At 36.9% G+C, this 18,770-nt stretch overlaps 1 pseudogene; it reads right to left on the bottom strand.

The window, feature by feature from the left end:
- Positions 1-201: 201 nt before the first annotated feature.
- LOC115686253 (disease resistance protein L6-like) lies at positions 202-18,055 on the bottom strand (annotated as a pseudogene).
- Between the last annotated feature and the right edge of the window lie 715 nt (positions 18,056-18,770).

Below are 18,770 nucleotides of genomic sequence, written 5' to 3' on the forward strand. Positions count from 1 at the left end.
CTCTTGTTTCTTTTCATAATTGTTGAGGGTCACGATGTAACCTAAAAGGGGGTGAATATGTTGATTCACAATGACAATTTTTTCGCGGAATAATTCAAATTCAACTTTGATGGATGTAGAAACAGATTGATGATATCATAGGCAAATGCTTCTATCAAATATATTGAAGCAAGTAAATAGATAGAAGATATTGCAAGCAGATTTTATAGTGGTTCCGCTTATATTAAGCCTACATCCACTCTCCCAGATTAATAGCCACCAATAAGGCTGGAATCCAATAGTGATCTCAAGAGACGTTACGACGTATCTAGTGCTGCTTTAAGCCGAAACTATTAGGTTTGACTATCAATAATCAAACACTTCTAGTGTATTTGTAGACTCCTCAAATCACAGATTACAACAATCAATCAAATATTCTAATAGATAGAAGCACAAGTGTAGTATCACGATTGCAAGGATCAGATAGAATGTGACACTATCAGAATTGAAGCTTTCTTTGTTTTCCTCCGTGTCCTTCTACTTGCTTTGAGTCCCTTACATAAACATCCAATCTCCAAATTAGCCACTGGAGAATCTCCAAGAGGATCAATTAGCCGTCTGGAATTGATAGACACAATTGCCGGAAATCCGGCCGACCATATTCCTGGCAATAGAGAGGTTTCCCTAAATAGTGTTTTTTTTTTTTGTCGAACGTCTGTTCCTCTGATTGAGTGAGCAAAATAGGCAAGAATTGATTTGATTTATCTCCAGTTCTTCTTTCTAGAATTCCAGTCTTAAAGCTAGCTGTTAATCCTTTTGACCTATAAATAAGGTTAGAGGAAACTATCAATTATCTTTTCCAAATAACATAACGCGTAATTAGCATCTTCTTCACAGTTGATATAGTGAGTTGCCTTCATCAGTAATAAAGTGAGTCTATTTGCTAATAATCGACTTCCGAACTGCTATCCATTAGTCTCCCTGATTACTTTAGGGATTAAAATTTCACTCAGTTGTTCACCTTGTCATGGTATCTCCAAGTTCTCACAAACACCCTGTTTTACCCGACTTATTCACACTCTATCAAGGTCCATTCAGTTTGTAAACATCTCCCCACTATATACTTTGGATACCTTTGATAGTTGCACAACATTCCTCATTCTACATGTATCAATTAGGAATGAGAAATAGATAATTTTGTTAACTTCAAAAAATCATAGGAGGTTTTTCTCAACAATAATCTCTTCCTTTTGCCGTTGGATGAAAGAAATGCACACTAACCAATTGAATTTCAAATCGTTAAATAACAACAGATTTACTACCTTAAAGCTGTACCTCTAATCCCACCATAGTGATAAATTTGCAAGATGCGCTCTCTTCCTTTTTAGCATTAACCACAACATTGTTGGTATTTCTTGGTAGAGAAATGACTCGGCTACCTTCCAATCCAGGCTTCTAAGAACAAAACAAATACTCTGGTTGAAATGGAACTTATGACTATTCAAATACATAGTCACATGCTTAAAAGTAAGGTTAAAAGAACCTTTTGAGTGATGTTATTGTTATGATGCATCTCTGTGACAAGTTGGTTGGCTTCTTTCTGTCTGACTAACTCTTCATCCTGTTCATCAAGAAAATAAAGTGAAGAAATATTGACACAAACAAAGACCAGAAAATCAGAATGAGTAAGCCTTACCTTTTTCTTTTGTTACATTGAAAAATTTCTTGCGTTGTGGCCTCCCTCAAAGCACAAATGGCAAGTGATTTTTGTGCCTTGCCTTGACACATGAAGATAAGCAATCTAAGCACATGAAGACTGCTCCAATTAATGACAAGGGACATGACAAATTATTGGGCATACGTTTTTTCAAAAATAAATTGTCAGTTGGATTCCGAAATCGCATGTTCATGAGAGCTAGTCCTTCATTACTAAACCAACATCAATCGAGCTTCAATATCCCAAATAGAGCGCATTCTCAAATGCACATCACTAGACTCTAGCGACCTCATTCTTCACACTAGAAACATTTTCAGATTTGGTTTCAATAACAACCTCTGTCATTCTAACATCAGATCAACAGAAATAAGATCTCAACCTCGCAAAACTTTGATTTTGAGACTTCCAACCGCAATCGATACATCCATTCCAAGCCTACTATGGCAGCAGCTTCCCAGAGTAAGAATCTCTAAGTTCTTTGTCAACCCAACAAAGTTTGGCAGGTAAAGATTGAATAGCTTCCACTTTAGCATGAAGATCCAAACCTGAATCACAAACAACTCTCTTTGAATAAAGACTCCAAAAGGACTCCATGCAGGTGCCAATTATGATACCAAATTGAAATACAATTGTCCAAATTATTGGGCACTATATCAAACTAATTGACTAAACTTTTGGTATTTCAGAAACTTCTTAAGTTAACGAACAGTTTCAGCTCTGCAACACTTTCGTTGAACACAATCAGGGCAATGTGGGAAGCGAACATCCTCTACCTATCCAAGGATGCATTGTCAGCGTTTGGAGAAGACCAAGTAACATTTAACTCCTGATACTTTGATGACTTTGTTTCCTTTTAGAAGTGCTTTTTGAAAGCTCTTTTGGGTATTTCAGCATTTACATCACAACCAGTGGAATAATAACCAAATCCTCACAGTGAATCAAATGAAATCAATCTAGCAAATAACATCAGCAAACAACTAATAATACCCCAAAGTTTACTGATTACGGTTTTGTTGGCTGGGTCCGTCTCCTTTGTGGGGCCCAGCTGGCATATAAAAAAGAAAAGAAAAGAAAAACAAAAGAGAAAAGAAAGGTTGCTTCGTGCGTGTGCAGTCAAAAGAAGAGAGAGAAGACCGAGAGTGATATTGCTCACCGAGAGAACAGGGGAGACGAAAGAAAAAAAGTGGGCTGTGGCTTGCGGTCCGATTCGAAGACCAAATGTTGTAGTAATTGGCTCAAATTTTGGTAGGTTTTTCGTGACATTGAGGGCTACGAGTTGATCGGTTTTCTTTCATTGAGATCCTCCTCCGAATTCTTCAATCGTAGTTAGGGTTTTCTTGCTCCGTTTTTGTTAATCCACTTTTGCGATGAGGAAATATGATTATATTGTTGATGTTAAGCCATTAGTGTGTGACTAGAGAAAAACACTTTGTGTATCCTACAATTCTTCATGATTAGTGAAAGTCTTTGAGCCGTCCGTGATTTTTTCCTCATTGGGTTTCCACGAAAAATCTTTGTATTGTTGTTGCATTTGTCTCCTTATCACTTCGGCATTATATTTACATATTGTAAGGTTATAGTGCTGGTTGTAGCTGGGGTTAAGTTGATTTTGATCGGTTTAGTTTTGGGGGAGATATAGATCCTGGATTGGGTTAGTTCTTGATGAATTGTTGCTCGGTTCTCCCCAACAGGTTTGTCAAACATAATATTGATATTATTTTCGAACTCTTTCCATCCAACTAATAGTCATCTAACATCATCAACCACAGAAGCTTTGATCAAGTTAGTACAGTGAATTTAACTTCAGTTGCTTGCTTTATGGGATATGGTATGATTCTTTTCCTTATTATTATGAACTACTCATATATCAGAATGAATGCAATACAGTTTTCAAATGGCATGTAGAATAAAGAAAAAGAAAGTTTCCGGAAACTTATGAAAAGGCTTCCGTGTTTTCTTTTCAGCAAGTAAATGCACTAATGAGAGCTTATGCATAATATAAGGGATTATTCGCAATGCAATCGATTATATCAAGACACATTCTCGTTCCTGTCGGCCATCTTGATTATTTGCTTAAGTTCAGGTAAACGACAGATGGCATTGCAAACTCTATAAACATAAAGAAGTATTCTTTGGGCTAATCTATTATTTTCCTTGGACTTTTACGTATATCCCGGATTCAAAGCAAATGAACATGGATTCATAGTCAGCAAATTCGAGTTGCAATTTTGTTGATTGATCCAAATAATTCACAATGTTTTTGCTTATAAACTGTTTCCTAATTTAATCACAACCACACCATTCCTGCATTTAGTGTTTCTCGACCAATATAATTACTTGAATCAGCTAATGCAAATAATTCTGTCCAATAAAATGGTTGGAACACAATGGTTGGACAAATTTTGTACCAATTATGTAGCTTATGCATAGTAAGGGATGCCCTCTCAACACCATTAATTCATCTGAGGCATACCATAGATACATGCAGTCATGAACTGTGTTGTGTGCGCAAAGCAAACTAAAACCTCACATCAGACGGACTCCATATAGGGTCCTTCACTTAGCAATTCTTGACCTATACGATTACCTTTGGCATGCTGTCAAATTTCCGTATATATAAGGTTTTATACGGTAACTCCAGCATTCCAGAATCAATCAAACGTAGACAGTCTTTATTTTTTTGCATAGGATGAAGAATCTTACCCAAAGACTAATGACAAATGATGCACTTAGAAGGCCTTTTGATCTTTTTCCTTCACTGGAATGATGAGTAAAAACATTTTGCCAAAGCACACGTTAACTTCCATGAACATCTCCCTCTGATTCCTGGAATTCCAGTAAGAAAACAATAACACTGTCAACCAGGAAATACTACTGAAAAGGAAATTAATATTTAAAGAAATTGCAAACAAAGTTGTGCGATGGATCTCGAAAGAGAAAAGGTTAGCTTACGCGCTATATATACCTTCGTTTGGAAATGTGGATCACTCAACTATTTTGACTCATCCCGATCGTCTTCTCCAAATTCCATCCTTTCATGATCGAGTCAAATGGTCTTTTTCTTGTAATTTTGATAAAGCCGCATTCCAAATATTTCCGGTATTGTTTTGAGTGGCTTGCATCCCGAAATGTCCAAATCCACTAGTTGCTCCAATTTCTCGAGCCCTCCAAGCTCGGTCAATTTCTCAAAATTTTGCACAACCAGACTGATCGAGTTAATAAATGATGACAAATCAGGTAAGATCTCAATCGAGGAACATCCGGAGATAGCAATACTTTCTAGAGATGTCGACTCCTCAAGCGCTGGGATCTACCAAATTTCCGTAAATTTTGAAAATTTGACAAGTTTGGGAATTTTGCTAAGTACTTGCAATCCTCAATCCATAAATTGGTGCAGGATGGGAATCTCTCTAGGTTCTGAATGTCATGAAACATGGCACGGCAAAAAAAAAATTTTGGTCGTAATGTCACGACAATTGATTGTCAACTTTTTGCAAAGTGTCAAAGCAACATAAATATGGTAACCTTGCAAAGGAAAATGCACCCAAAGATATTCGGCACTTCCAAGAACTACAACTTATCAAGACCTTGAATTTCGACTAAATTTTTACAATTTTGAGCATATAATATCTTCGTACCTTTAGGTTTTGGAAGGTCCAGCCTTTCTAGCAAAATGCACCCGGAGATATATAGGCCTTCCATGAACTCCAATCTATAGAGTCCTAGAATTTCGACTAAGTGAGGCCTTGAATTCGATTGAGTTTTTGCAATCTCCCTCTTCTAGTATCTTCAGACCCTCAAATTTTGGAAGGTCTAACCTTTCAATTAAATCACACATATAGCTCTTCCAAACACTCCAACCTGTTGAGGCCTTGAATTTCGACTAAGTTTTTGTAATTTTTAGTATCTAATATCTTCAGACTCTTGGATTTTGAAAGGTCTAGCCTTTCAATTGAAGTGCATCCACAGATACGCAGCGTTTCCAAGAAGTCCAAGCTATCGAGACCTTGAATTTCTCTCAAGCTTTTGCAATATTGAGCAATTAATTTCTTTAGACCCTTGGATTTTGAAAGGTCCAACCTTTCAATTGAAGCGCACCCAGAGATATATAACTTTTCCAAGAACTGCAACTTACGGAGACCTTGAATTTCGACTAAGTTTTCGCAATTTTCAGTATATAGTTCCTTCAAATTTTCGGATTTTGAAAGGTCTAACCTTTCAATTGAAGCGCACCCAGGAACATATAGCATTTTCAAGAACCCCAAAATATTGAGACCTTGAATTTCTACTAATTTTTTGCAATTTTGAGTATTTAATGTCTTTAGACCCCTGGATTTTGAAAGGTCCAGCCTTTCAATTGAAGCGCACCCTGTGATAGATAGCTTTTCCAAGCATTCCAGCTTATCAAGGCCTTGAATTTCGACTAAGTTTTCGCAACATAGAGCACTTAATTTCTTCATGCCCTCAGATTTTGGAAGATCCAACCTTTTAATTGAAGCGCATGTACAGATACATAGCTCTTCCAAGAAGTCCAAGCCTTTGAGGCCTTCAATTTCGACTAAATTTTTGCAATGTTCAACATGCAATTTCTTCATGCCCTTAGATATTGGAAAGAGCCGCCTTTCAATTGAACTGTAACCTGTGATGGTCATGCTTTCCAAATATTTCAATTTGTCAAGACCCCGAACTTCACGTATATTACAACAATATTGGGCAGATAATATCTTTAGATAGTTTAATTGTGAAACGTCCAGTGTGTCCATAGATTCACAGCAAAAGATTTCCAAGATTTCCAACTTGAAGGGAGTGTTTAGATATTTTTGTAATTCTGATTCTTCAACATCTGTTAGTTGGGAACATTCTGAAAGCTCCAATAATGTTGATGGAAGCTCCAAGATGCACGCGAGAAATTTGCAGTCAAGAAGGTGGAGTTCCTTGAGATGGGTTAAGAGGGAAAGTGAAGGCATTCTACGGCTTTGACAAGTGACGCTCAAATATGTTAAGCTGGAGGGAAGCTCCGGTAGGGATTGGAGCTCCATGCACCACGAAGCATCTAATTTTTGGAGCTTTCTCAGCCTTCCAATACCACTGGGTAATTCCTTTATCCCAGTGTAACTAATATTTAGAGACTCTAGATTCTGCAAAGCCCCTATGCTGCCTGGTAATTCTTTTATCCCAGTGTCACTAATATTCAGAATTTCTAGATTCTGCAAAGCTCCTGTGCTGCTTGGTAATTCTTTTACCTGAGTGTGATGAATGTCAAAAATTTCTAGATTCTGCAAAGCCCCTATATTGTCTGGTAGTACATAGATATTACGACAATTTATTAGAAAAAGTTGCTCCAGTGCGTCTAATTCACTCACCTCGACCGGCAACTCCTTGAGATTGATACATGCCGACAAGTTCAAGCGTACCAGACTCTTCATGTCTCCAATTGAAGAGTCAATTTGCTCCAAACTCCGACAACCTCTGAGGATGAGAACCTCTAAATTCTTAAAAGCTGAGAGGAAGAAAGTTCCTTCTAAAGATTGACACTGTGTTAGGTCAAGAAATTTGAGCTTCTCGGCCATCTGATAAAGAATATAATAATTGTCAAGGAGTTAGCCCAAAGTAATTTTGATTCAACATAAATCAAAAAAAAAAAAGAGGACTTGTTCTACCATCTTACCATGATGCAACTCCATCCTGGCCATTTATCAGAAATCTCACTTCTCAACAACTCGAGTACAACTAATTCCTTTACATGAAAATTTTTTGCTTCAAAAGTCAAGGGACAATTGTGCCATCAAAGCCATATTAACTCCTCGATTGAGTTCTTAAAATCTCCATTAAAATGTGCTCCACTCGCATCAAGGAACCTTAGATTCCTTAAATTCTTGAATTGTTCGCCCATGAGGATATTGTCACCTTGGTCAGTAGTTTCGCCAGAGCTAAGACAAATGGCCTCGATACTTTTTGTTCCCTATAAGTAGGAATCAACATTCATTAATACTATTTATATCCAACTTAAGTAATCTAAGATCATTTGTTCATATTGCTATATTATGCATCGATCTCTTCAAGAGACAAGCACATCCTTTTTTGGCCGATAAACAATATTTATAAAGGCTAACGAAGTGAATGATGTCAATTTTGATTTTGAAATTGGGTTAATATCACGAAAAATCCCAAACTAGTACATCTGTGACAAATTTACCCCAAACTAATTTTTTGATCACCAAAAATCCCAAACTAGTACACCTGTGACAAATTTACCCTCCGTTAAATTTTACCGTCAAATTGCTGAGTTGGATGACACGTGGTAGTTAACGGGTGTACCAATTTAGGGTTTTACTCTCCATTTGTCAAAGGTGTACTAGTTTGTGATTTTTTGTGGTATTAATCAAATTTAACAGAAACTAACGGAGGGTAAATTTGTCACGGATGTACCAATTTTGGATTTTTGATAGTCAAAAAATTAGTTTTGGGTAAATCTGTCACAAGTGTACCAATTTAGGATTTTTGTTGATCAAAAAATTGGTTTGAGGTCATTTGTTACATGTATATTAGTTCAGGGTTTTTCATGGTATTGGCCCTTTTGAAATTTGGCCATAAATACTTAGATCTTAAATTGAATTATGGTGTTCTCTAGTTTTATTTTATCATGTATAATAGATTTTAGTTTCTTATGCACATTATAAACATAATTTTACCCTTTGTTCAGCCTACGGGGTAAACTTCACAACTTGTAAATCCTCTTCTTTCTTGTAATGTAGCTTCATTGCTATACTAGTTAGGATGCACATGCAATGCACATAATTTAATTAAATTACAATGCGCAAAATTAAAAGTTGATTTGATCAATTTAAATAGAAATAAATCTTCTCTTTATAATTTTCATATTGGATGTCCAACTTAATTTCAATCACATAAAGACATAGTTATTGTCATAATTGTGACAATGGGGTAAAAAAAGTTCTCTTAAAATAAGAAAATTTAACCTTATGAAGTGCTTCTTTTCATTTCCATATTTTCTTATGTATAAATTTCGTGTATATTACTCGGCTGTGTTACTTATGATTAATAACAATATAACATACACTCATTTTTGTTTTTTTCCAATGGAGTAATGACTAATTTTAAGTAACTAAACTTGTGATAGTAGTTACTTTAATATCCTGTGTATTTCTCATTTTATTAATAGTAACTTGAAATATTATCAATAATTAACCTCTAATTATAAGTAACTGAGATAATAATATTAAATATTTATGCTTTCTATAACTTATCATTTTAGCATAAGTTTTTATTTAGTTGTAGATCCAATGGACTATATTATAAATCAACCAGAAATTGAGTTATTCAAGTACAATAAATATATATTTTTTATAAAAATTATAATAAATATAAGAAACAGTCCTTGTTTATTAACTTTGATGAATTTGAATATAATTAATTATTAAAAATGCATAGTCTTCTCGGAATTTTAAAAATTGAACCTATTCTTCGCTATACGGAATAGCTAGTAATTCCTTGGCCCCCTAGGAATAGCTATTCCTGATTTTGAGAGAATAACTATTTCAAATTTATTTTTGAATCAAAGGATTGAACAATTGCTTCATCATAATGAATTAGAAATATAATAGCTATTCCTGCGAACCAAATGTGCAACAAGCTTTTAACCAAGAAAAATGACTTATGGATAAGAAGTTAAGAAGGAGTACAAAAAAATTATCGATTTCCAAATCCATGTCAATTTATCTGAACCAGAAAATTTCTTATTGTATTTCACAGTGCTGAGTAAGATTTCATGGATACTCAGAGGAGAATGACATAATTAGTGGAGAAGGAATTAGATCTAACACCTAAAATAAATCCAATAGAAGAGCAATTATAAAAAAGGAAGCAACCTCCAAAAGAAGTAATCATACTCAGATTAGTCATTTAAATGACAAAATTCCCTCACAAAATATGAAGAAATCTATCTGTCATCAAAAAATTTTATTTTCAAGCGAGTAATTTTTTCATCTTCATAATGGATCGATAGAGTTTGAGTAATACTCACGGCCAAATCCCAAAAATCAAGCCCAACGTTTTGTACTTGAGACAAAAGTAACACAATCTTTCAAATGTCCCAAAAAAAGGCTAATCTTTTACGTCGAGGACAAAAATAACATAACATTTCAAACGTACCCAAAAAGCCCAATCTTTTAGCTATGGAACAAAACTGACACCTATTCTAAATTTCGTTCATTATAATCATTAAATTGCCATTGATATCCTACGCGGCCCACCATGTTGACACACAAAGCAAGTCACATCAACCAGCACAAAAAAACGACGATGTTTTTTATTTATAATCTTTGTCAACGAACTTAGTGTATAATCTTTGTTATTAATTTTTTAGCATTTTGTAAAAAACAAAAAGTCGTAAAATTACAGTGGTTGATTGTGCATTTCAGCATAATGAGCCATGTAGGATGTCGTGTGGCGATTTAAGGTAAGAGAGAATAGGTAGAATTTGTAATGGGTGTAATTTTTGTTTCACGAGTGAAAGCCTGAGCTTTTCTCTGGGAAGTTTGAAAAAAGTTGTGTTATTTTCGGCCCACATGCCCAAGATTGGGCTTATTTATAGGACTTTTAGGTTGTGTCATTATTGTCGCAGGTCAAAAGGCTGCTCTATTTTTTACCTGGCAATTTACTCACTAATATCCAAGGATTATTGAAGTGTTTTCACTAACATTACCTGGCAATTTTTTTTTTGTCTGTCATATCTCTAACTCTCCTCACTCCCTGATCTTTTATCTACCTCTTGTAGAGTGCAGGAGTTGAACCCCGCACCTGTAATACTAGCGTCTCCACCCCCCAATCCCTTTATCAGTGGGCCGCATGCCTATTGGTTAGTGAGTTATTGAAGTGTTTTCATTATGCTTTAAATGTCTATTGTTTTTTGTTTATTTTTGCAAGTCGTCCTAGTGTTGTTGTCCATGCTTCGCACGTCACATGACAAATATCAAGATTGACTGTTTTAGATAACATACATAAAATTAACTTTCGATATTGATCAAATGTAATAATAAACTTAGAAGAAGATCTTGTATCAGTTTTCTCAAAACCACTTTAATTTTGAGTTATGATAGTACCATGAATGAAGAAGGAAATGAACCCAGCAAGAATTCTGAAACAATTACATCCAATGATGTACCTTTTTAGTTGTGAAGTTATAAATACCAATTTATCTAGATATAAATATACAGCATATTCATTTTTCTTTTAGTTAGATTGGTTTATTTTATGATGTAACACGAAAGACATAATAAATGAACATTGGCTTCGAATTTGATAACATATATATGAATTGGCTCTTGAGATTATATATAGGTTGCAAGTTGAAAGTGCAAATAAGTGCCAGTTATTAATTTAGCAACAACTCTGAGTCAAACCAAATGATGGATTAAAAGTAACAAGAGTCAAAACTATGATTAATTTCACACATACAATGCAATTGCATACTTAATTATATAAGAAATAGAATTTTACAGTAATTATCTCTGGGACTTTTTATGTGGAAAAAATAAGACATTTCTGTTTTTAATGGTCATTGCTTCAAATACGTTTAATGTCAATTTATCTACATTCATTTGTGTTCATATCCTACTAATAATGTGCTCGGTAAGTTTTATATCAGTCCTTATCATGTGAATTTTGGTAAAAGGACTACTAACTTAATATTACACAAAATAAGTATCCCTTCCATTCTCAATTATGGTACAATGATTGAAATTTCATGAGAAATGCGGGCGTGGTTGTTCCTATTATTATTTTAATTCTAACACCTAGAGATTACAATACTGTGATTTATACATCCTAAGAAGTTATGGTTTTACAGTAGCCTAGTCAAAGTTGTTATTGCATGTGTCAAGGATGTAACTGAATCAATTTTAGAAGTTCAGGATTTTGTCAAATATAGAATACCCTTATCAAGTATCTAATGAATTTGAAAATATTTCGTTCTTGGAAACAACTTTAGAATGCACACTTGTTTAAGAAAAATCTCAGATAAGGTGCAATGCTTATTAAGAGAGAGCAACCTCCTACTTTCTAATCACGTTAATGAAACGACACGAGGGCAATAATATTAGAAAGTTCTCTATTCACTAGAGCAAGCACTAAGTACAAGACCAACATCACTCTGACACTAGAACATGGACAAAGAGGGCAAAAGACGAGAAACGGTTACCTTATTTCCCTTTAGCACTTTCAGGACTTCCCTGGAGTCCCATAATCTGCTACGGTACTCAGGTCCACGCCTGTTTTCCATGCGGACAATTTCCCTTCTCAGATCTCTCAATTGATCATGCATTATGAGCTCATGATTATTTCCAACTTTTATTAATGACATGAACTTCAATACTTCAATTCCTTCCTCTGGGAAAAACTCACAAGCATCCCACATGTAGGATGCAATTCTTTTGCTGGTCCTAATGAAAAAACAAGCGATATCCAAAAAAATTTGTTGTTGTTCATGCGTTAATGCTTCATAACTTATCATTAACTTTTCTTGCACTTTCTCATGAGGAACTTTTCTTAACTTCTTTATCATGCCCCTCCATAGTTTTGGCTCTTTTCCACACAAAAATGAACCTAAAACCTTAAGAGATAAGGGAAGCCCTCCGGTGGTGGACACAACATCATGAGTGAGGTCCTCAAATTCACTTGGAGGAGAGTCTCTTCGAAACGCGTGTCTACTAAATAGAATCAAAGATTCATCCTTATCCAATTCCTTATGTTCATAGTTGTAGTCCACCCTAGCATTGTCCAGAATACTTTTGTTTCTAGTAGTAACAATTATCCTACTTCCTGAAGAAAACCAATTATGCTTTCCAACCAAAGCTTTAAGCTGATGATAATCATCCACATCATCAAGAAGAATGAGAACTTTCTTATCTTTAAGCATGGATGAGAGGATCTTAATCCCTTCGTCCTCATTACGAACTTCATTTTCTTGCGTCAATATATCATTGATTAATTGATTTTGTAATTAATGAACTCCAACACACTTCCATGATTCCCTAATATCGGCAATAAAGCTATGGTAGTCAAATTGATTGGAGATCTTGTTATAGATGGTTTTAGAAAGAGTTGTCTTGCCTATGCCTCCCATTCCGTGGATGCCAACAAATAGGGTGGCACTCGAACGATTATCTACAAATTTCATAATCTTCTCCACATGACTATCAATTCCAACCAGATTCTCCGGAATATCCAACTCAAACTTTTTTTTCAACTCTCTCAACACTTTCTGGACAACACATTTTACCAATTCTCCTTCATACCTGTCAAACGTGACAAGAGTTCAAATACATGGCAAGAATAATTTTATACTATTTATCTAATGAGAGCATAGTAGTAAATAAATATGGGGATAAATCGAAAAACTTTAAGAATTATTTTTTTACACCTCCATACATTAGCATATTATGGATTGAAATCATATTTCAAACTTCTTGTTGTTGAAGATATTAGGGTTGACATGGACGTGGCTTTGAAAACTTTCCAGAGCGTTTGGATAAGAAAAATCAAATAAGGCAGCATGGTATGAGAGTTCAGCCATCAATCAACAAATAGGTCGTAACTTTTTATGTATGAGGATTTTAGTAACTATAATACCAGTCCCAAAAGTCGTTCAGAGTGCTATATTGTGAACTACCTGAATATAATTGAGAAATAATCTTCATATTTGCCCAATTTTACATGCCTGGAAGTTTTTACTCGTGTTGTGAATTTTCATTCTAAATTCATGTTCTTATCGATTTCCATTGTGTCAAGGGTCGATAACAGGTTGTACTTTACTTTCCTTTTGATATCCATATTCTATCATTTTTTACTTATGCTGTATTGATTTTATTGGGAAGTAGAAGAATATTTTTTCTCCAAAATAAGAACACCACTTTAAGTTATACAGGTGTATGTGATAGAAATTTTGTGTTGCATTGATAATTATTTGAACAAACATATAACAAAGACAATCGTTTTCCCTCAACCATCTCTTTTTCAACTTGCTTAGTTGAATTATAATCTCACATTAATATGTAAACAGAAAAGTTTGTGATGAAGATTGATGTAGCTTACACTATAAACATGGGGAAAAAATGGCACAAATCTAACAAAATCTTTGGATATAAGCGTAAAAATTCATTTGAAAAATCTTATATTATTCGAGCGATTGCAATCATGACAATTAAGTCTATAATTAGATTGGTCATTATCATTATATTAATAAACCAAAAAAAAAATTATGGAACTTATGCATCGCATGATCTTACTACTATAAAAATCTTACTGCCTTTTTTAATAAAAAAAACCAAAAATAAAGAAAATGAAGCAGGTAGGAATTAGATTCAGTAAACACCCTTACTAATTAAAAGAAAGAACATAACGCTTCGTGAAAGATTTTACCCATTGGCGTCCAATCCTTTCAAGGAACCGACTTCAATGAGTGCTTGCTTCCATTTCTCCAAAATTGTCTGGTTGGAATACCTCTCACGCGTACGAAATATGTCTCCAAAACTACCGATTTGATGTCGCACGTGAGCTGGTTCCACTTTGTAGAATATAGGCAACACTATGTGCCCCCTTTCACTATTCTTGCACTCCATTATTTGAACCAGCTCACTTAGGCACCAATTGCTTGAACCATAATTCAAAGAGAGAATTGGAATTAGGATCTTACTATTCTTGATGGCTGTCAAAAGGTCTGGGCCGATCTCCTTGCCTTCGCGGAGCTGGTTGCTGTCTCTAAAAGTATGAATTCGAGCATCGACGAGGCCGTTGTAGAGGTGATCGGTGAAACCTTTTCGAGTATCTACTCCTCTAAAATTAAAGAACACATCATAGCAGTTTCCAATTGACGTGGTCAACGAACTAGATGCACCATTGTCACTTTCAATTGGAGACGAACTAGATCCACTAGAATTAGTTTTCGTGGGCGCAATCAACGAACCGGATGCACCAGTATCAACATCTTCTGCAATTCTATGCACACTGACACTGCATTTCTTAATGGGAAGATCCATTTCTTCTTTGCCTTCGTGTGGTGGAAATTTTAATGCACAACAAAATCCAAGATGACACCTGCCCTCGAAGAAGAGAAAACGTGAGGAAATTTCGATGCAGAATCAATCAAATTAAATAGAACCAAAATAAAAGACAAGTGCCGTCATGGAATATAAGTCAGACAAGGGGTCCAAATAGATGGGAAAAGTATCAAAAAAAGTCTTAAACCTTTTACATTGGTGCCGATTGAGTCCTAAATTTTTTTTTTTTGCCAATTGAGTCCTAAACCTTTTGCTTTTTTGCCAATTCAGTCTTTTCGGCTAATTTTAGCCAGATTTTGCTGACGTGGACGCCGGCCGGCCGGTGACCGATCGCCAACGCCGATATATACAACTTTTAATAATATTTTAATATTTTTTTTTGAATTTTTACTTATTTTTTTTCTTTTTCTTGTTTCTTTTCTTGCCCTCCCTCTTCCTCTAGCCGGTCACCGGACTGGTGACCGGTGAGGCCAGAGGCTGGCGAGGTCGTCCTCGCCGGCCTCTGGCGAGCCACGCCAACCACTGGCGAGGTCGTGCCTCGCCCAGCTGCCGGCGAGGCTTGCCCGGCCCTCGCCAGAGGCCGCGAGGGCGAAGGCTGCAACCTCGCGACCTCTGGCCAAGGCTGGAGCCTCGCCGGTGGCTGGGCGAGGCACGACCTCGCCGAATCTGGCGAGGTCGAGCCTCACTAGTGGCCGGCGAGGTCGACCTCGCCGGCCTCTGGCCAATCGCTGATCCAGCAACCAGTTGAAGGAAGAGAGAGGGGAGGGAAAAAAAAAAGAAAAAGAAAAAAAATAAGTAAAAATTCATAAAATATTAAAATATTATTAAAAATTGTACACGTCAGTGCCGGCAGCCAGTCGCCAGTTGGCTAGTGTCCACATCAGCAAAATCCGGCCAAAATTAGTCAGAAGGACTGAATTGACACAAAAATAAAAGGTTTAGAACTCAATTGGCACAAAAAAATGTTTAGGATTCAATTGGCATAAATACAAAAATTTTATGACTTTTCTGACACTTTTTTCCCAAATGACGACGATCACCTATGTTACAATATTATGTTACTAACGCATTTACATCAAGGGCAAAGGAGGACTTTTCTTGTTGTGATCCCTTCAATTTACGGTCGTGGGAGCACATGCTAAATTAAAGAACAAGGCAAGGACATCAAGGAGGATTAGCTATCGGAGTTCGTACTGGAATCTGCTCTTAAAGGATCAGGGAAGACGACAGAATGAGGGACTCTCAATTCTAAAAGAAAAATCGAATGACACGCTTGTCGCGACTTATCCGTCCCGATCAGAGGATCTAAAATTGATAGGTGAGGTCTGAAGGTATTTGTCGATGAATATGAACGTTAATTGATTCATTTGAAGAACAAAGAAAGTAGTTCATTAATCCAAGGACCGAAGCATTCCCAAGCCTCATACCTCATGCGACGAGAATTGTCTAAACTAAGCATTTAATTGGAGTCGCCACTAGCCATGATCAAGAGTTGGCTAGAAACCATAATCGAGACGCGGGAGTGTCATCTCGATACATGCGAAAACCAGAGATTCTAAGAATTGGGGATTTGATTATACTAGCAATCAACTAGTGTCATTTCGGTACCTAAACTTAATCAATCACCACCTAACGTGTTCATGCAACAATCTTACCAATTGAGTCTTGAAATTCTATCCCTAATTAGGCTAAAGGAACAACAATCAATATATGAAAAGCGCACAAGCAATCACCTAACATGCTCAATCAACCATATGCGAGGTTAAACTAAACACAATTCAAAACATGTGAATCAAACAACGTACAATTAAGCGTGTCATTAATCACACGAAAAGGCAAAAAGGGGGAATTCCAAAGCCCAATTTCCAATTTTTAGTTTTTCGAAATTTTTATTCCGAAGATGGGCTGAACTTGGACTCTCGAGCCTGGGCCAAGAACGTGAATTGGGCTCATGTGTCAAGTCCACTCGCGAGCTAAACCCAATTCGCCAAAGTACAAACCTAGCCCAAACAACACTGAGTTCACACTCGTGTAACTTAGATAAAGCCCACCTTACCAAGCTACAACAGGCCCCTATAACAAAAGATCAGCCCATTTCTAATGAAGACAACGCTCATGCCACTCCCAATTAGGAAAATTCTCGGCCCACAACTCTATTTTCCTATCTTTTATCAAACTATCCTGTTTTTTGTTTTTTTATTTTTTTCTATTTCCTTCTCGACATCTTCTTCCCATTGCCCAGAAACTAATACATCAAGCCCAGAACACCAAACTTTTGCTTTGCGTTCTTGCTACCCAGAAATTTTTAACCCTGCGCATTTGTTCTAAAACACCGGAACTTCAACAATAATAACAACGTCCTATGCTCAACAGGAATGGCACTATCTTGCGCTACCAAATCAACCATCAGAGTTAACGAGTATTACCATCGTCCATCACAATGACCGGCCAAACGCATCACATACGCAGCTATATCATCAGAGAACACAGAAGAAGACGGAAGAACGAAAAAGCACAAACATGGAACAACGAAAGGATTTGTCGTGGACAGTGCGGTTCAGGGAATCATATAAGCCAACCCCATCTTCAGGCATCATAAACCAATGTACATCCTGACAGTCCAGCAAACCGGACTCGAGAAAGAAAAAGTTTACGGATCTAGTTGATGCATTTCAGCAAGCACGTGGTGTGCAAGGTTGGAAAGGAAACCTCCGACTCAAACGGCGCGCGAAATCAACCCGAACTCAAAATGTAGTGAACAAGCCATACTCAACATCAACTCAAGAAATGGTTCTTTCACATCCAACGCCAGCATAAACGAAGAACACCAAATCCCGATCTCGGTTGAAGCGAGACAGGGCGAAACTGAGCAACAATCAGGGCGAAGAAGAACAAGAGCTCAGTCGCCCGGAAGTGGCCCTACCCGGCTCGGCGACGGCGAATAGAGGGCGAACTCGAGATATATCGGACTTAGCCCGGCCGCCTCGCAACGTCTCGAGCCGGGGGGATCCTTGGGAAATGGATCAAATCCAAAAACTCACCGGAAGATCGGCACCGCGGAAGAAGAAATCGTGGGCTCGAGGGCGTCGTCTGGAGGTCGTGGGACGGAGTTCGGACGTGGCCGGCTGCCGGGAACTCCTCTTTTCCTTCCTCTCTTCGGGCGCTCACTCCCTATCAACTCTCCCCTTCTCTGTTCTCTCTCTTCTTGCTCACTCTCCACCCCCTCGCGCTCTCTCGGCTCCTCTCTGCTCTCGGTCTCACTCTCTCCCCCGGGAACTCTCTCTTAAAATTTTATAATGATTTTTTTAAATAAAATAGAATAAAAGGAAAATATGTTTCACTAAATTTTATTGATGCAAATGCGCCTAATATCTATGTGTCATGTAATTTAATGAAAATATTTTTGTTTAAGAGTTAAAACTTAATCCCTAATTTTCTATGCGCTTAAACCCTGAATAACTAGACAATATTTAGGTGTCAACAACGCTGAGATTCAACTACATGTTTCAGGCACTCGGACATTCTCGATCCTCGAAAGACAGTGCACTGAAAGCAGCTCACCGGAAGAAGTTCGGAGCTGCTCAGGAAATAGAAGAAGTCGACACCTAAATTTTAGCTCGTATAAGAAAATTCGAGATTGACCCGACCCTTAAAAAAAATTCCAGTATCATAATTTATATTCACATGTTATTTAAGTCATGCATTACATGCGAGCCACATGGCCCCACACCATGTTGTCACGGGCGGACGCGCATGCAGACATGGGCCCTATGACCAGCCATCTTCAGGAAGAGTTTCAATTCTGCGCTCCACTCCAAATTGATAATGTGGGTGACGAAGTTGTTGCTTGCAGTTACCAATTTATCTCCATTAGCGCAGGCCGGATGACCCCCATATGTTGGACCAAAGATAGATGAATATGGATAAATTTACTTCGAACTTCGAGATGAGGGTTAGATATATTTGGAGGCAAGATTTAGAGGAATTTGGTGGACATG

The sequence above is a fragment of the Syzygium oleosum genome, unplaced genomic scaffold (genome assembly GCF_021117445.2).
Source record: "Syzygium oleosum isolate NSW1041296 unplaced genomic scaffold, Sole_v2.1 Sole_v2.16, whole genome shotgun sequence".
NCBI classification, from domain to species: Eukaryota; Viridiplantae; Streptophyta; class Magnoliopsida; order Myrtales; family Myrtaceae; genus Syzygium; species Syzygium oleosum.